A 3463-nucleotide genomic window follows, 5' to 3' on the forward strand; every position below is an offset into this window, starting at 1 on the left:
CACATCTTGGCTCATACTTACAAAATTCAGAACAGTTAGAAAAGAAAATAGCCAAAAAGTATCCACAAAGAAGTTGACTACAGGGAAGCAAAAATCAGATTCATATCACATTTCTCATTAGCCACAATGAATATTGTATACTACTGAAGCAATGTCTTTATGAATATTACAGGAAATTCTTTTCTTTTTTTTTTTTAACTTTAAACAAATTTTTATTACACAAAGGTTGTCACATAATTGGATATTTCTCTACTTTGTACACAATTATTCTCACTCTCCACAGAAAGGCTGCTTAACTTCTCATCTGGTGGTGGCAAGCACTAAAATCTTGATTTTAACAGAATAGTAGTAAAAATGCTCCAGTGATTTAAGTTGAAAGCAGTACATTGGTACATGGCTTTTGTACCCATTATCAGGAATGTACAAATGTTTTTTATTCAAAAATACAAAATAAATTATCTGTAGGCATGGACAATGACAGCAATAAACCATTATATATTTTGTCAACTGAAACCAGTAACTGATGGTTATAGTGATTTTCAGCCAGCCTTTTTCTTCATTTTCTCCAACTGACTTCTCTGAAGTTATTGGTGAGGAACACTGCCTTGGGCTTCCTGTCACAGTTCATTAATAAAGGTAAAGCACTACTAGTCTAGGAGTTAGAACATGCCACCTCCCACACCACCTCCCATTCCACCCATTGTACCCATTCAAGGGTCCTTCTCTTCTTTAGGAATTTCTGTGACGACAACTTCTGCTGTAGTTAACAGACAAGCCACACCAGTAGCATCCAATAAAGCAGTTCTCACAACCTTTGTTGGGTCAATAATTCCTTTTTCCACCATATTCACAAACTCTCCGACCACAGCATCATAACCAACTTCTGAGGAACATTGCATAATTTTCTCAACTATCAAAGATCCTTCAACACCTGTATTCTTAGCAATGGTCATTGCTGGAATTTTGAGTGTTCTTTTAATAATTTCTATACCAATTTTTTGATCTTCATTAGCTGAGGTCAATGAGTCCAAGGCTGAAATGCATCGCAGCAGGGCACAACCCCCTCCCAAAACAATGCCTTCTTCAACAGCAGCTCTTGTAGCATTAAGGGCATCTGTAACCCTGTCTTTCTTTTCATTCACTTCAACATCACTTGTCCCACCAACTTTCAGCACAGCTACTCCATCTGAAAGTTTTGCCAGCCGTTCATTCAGCATTTCCTTTTCATATTCACTAGTTATGACATCTAACTGCTCAATGATTTCTTGAATATGTTTTTCAATTTAAGCCTTGTCACCTTTTCCTTTTCAGAGCATGGCATCGTCTTTGGTCACAATGACCTCTCCAACTTTTCCTAAGTCATGAGGCTGAACGTCTTCAAGATTTAGGGTCAACCCCTCTTCTCCAAACACTGCACCACCAGTAGCAATAGCCATATCTTTAAGCTGGTTCTTTCTATTGTCACCAAACCCTGGAGTCTTGATTGCCACAACCTGAAGACCAATCTTTAGCCTATTCAAGACGAGTGTACTTAGAGCTTCTCCATCAACATCTTCAGCGATTATGACCAAAGGCTTACGGTGAGCAGTGGCAACTTCAAGAGCACGTACAATGGACTGGACACTAGAAATTTTCTTTTCACTCAGCAGAACATAGGCATCCTGGAATTCACATTTCTGACCTTTTGATGCATTAAAAAAGTATGGAGAAATATAGCCTCGATCAAACTTCATGCCTTCGATAATTTCTAATTCATCATTCAGTGTTTTTCCATCCTTTACTGTGATGACACCCTTTCTTCCAACCTTTTTCATTGCATCAGAGATAATATTGCCAATTTCTTTGTCTCGGTTTGCAGAAATCGTAGCAACCTGTGCAATTTCTTCAGGGGTGGTCACAGGTTTAGACTGCTTTTTAAGTTCAGCAATTACAGCATCAACAGCTAACATCACACCTCTCCTGATTTCCACTGGATTAGCACCTTTGCTAATCTTCTCGAAGCCTTCCTTGGCAATAGAGCGTGCCAGTACAGTAGCAGTGGTAGTACCATCCCCAGCCTCTTCATTTGTGTTACTGGCAACATCTTGAACAAGTTTAGCCCCGATGTTTTTATATTTATCCTTTAAGTCAATTGACTTTGCAACAGTCACACCATCTTTTGTTACTTTGGGACTTCCCCAACTCTGCTCAATAATCACTGTTCTTCCCTTTGGCCCCATTGTAACGGCTACAGCATCGGCTAAAAGGTCTACACCTTGAAGCACTAAGGCTCGGGCATCTGCACCAAATTTTACATCTTTGGCATAAGCCCGAGTGAGATGAGGAGCCAGTACCCTGGACAACGGCCTCATCTGGCGAAAGACTGTGGGTAACCGAAGCATTTCTGCGGGGCGGTGGCGAGGCGTACGGGCGGGGAGACAAGTCGTCAGCGGCGAGTGAGGGACAGAGTAGGAAATTATTTTCAACTTAGAATTCTGTATCTAGTTTCAGTCAAAATATGAAAAAATTATAAAGACATTATTGTACATACAGGTAATGAGCAAATTTATATTCCTTTCTATAAAAAGTTACTTGGGCCAGTCACAGTGGCTCACGGCTGTAATCCCAGCACTTTGGGAGGCCGAGGAGGGCAGATCACCTGAAGTCAGGAGTTCAAGACCACCCTGACCAAAATAGTGGAACCCCATCTCTACTAAAAATATAAAATTAACTGGGCATGGTGGCACACGCCTGTAATCCCAGCTACTCAGAAGGCTGAAGCAGGAGAGTTGCTAGAACCTGGGAGGCAGAGGTTGCAGTGGGCTGAGATCGTGCCATTGTACTCCAACATGGGCAACAAGAGTGAAACTCCATTTCAAAAAAAAAAAAAAGAAGTTACTTGATGTACTACAGCTAAACTAAAGTGGAAACCACAAAGGGGAAGACATAAAATCCAAGAGAATCCATAATAATGCTTCTGCAGCAAGACTAGGACACATATCTGTGCATCCAACAAATAGTATAATTAAGAACTTTAATTAAAAAATAGTTATTTTTAAGGCCCACATTCCTCCTATAAACACACACACACCAGTACACAAAAGGCAATTACAAACTCTTAAGAACAAAAATTATACAAGAAAATTTGGATCCAAGTAAGAAACATATTAAAATGTTATTGTTTAGAACAACAGGCATCTGAGACAAGAGAATTTATTTGACTTTCATGCTTGGAACATCTTCCTCCAAACAATACAGATTTAAAGATGTAAAATGTTATTTATTTTTCTGAATTTTTACATGTAGAAATATTTACATAATCAGCACAATTTAAGTGCTTCTTCTTATTTTCCATTTTAAGTTGAATTTATAGGCAAAGCATGGAAGCCATAATTTTAGTAAAGGGAAAGAATGTAACTGTTGAAAAATTTGACCATGTAAATTGAGGGTACTGTTGGCAGATTTTGAAAGAGAAGAAGGGAAA

General features: G+C 39.0%; 1 pseudogene across 1 annotated transcript; it reads right to left on the reverse strand.

Moving 5' to 3' along the window:
* Nucleotides 1–208: 208 nt before the first annotated feature.
* LOC112634622 lies at nt 209–2444 on the reverse strand (annotated as a pseudogene). Its single transcript, XR_003121801.1, has one exon. The product of XR_003121801.1 is annotated as a 60 kDa heat shock protein, mitochondrial pseudogene (transcript).
* Nucleotides 2445–3463: the final 1019 nt, after the last annotated feature.

This window comes from Theropithecus gelada, chromosome 11, assembly GCF_003255815.1.
Source record: "Theropithecus gelada isolate Dixy chromosome 11, Tgel_1.0, whole genome shotgun sequence".
In the NCBI taxonomy this organism is placed as follows: domain Eukaryota; kingdom Metazoa; phylum Chordata; class Mammalia; order Primates; family Cercopithecidae; genus Theropithecus; species Theropithecus gelada.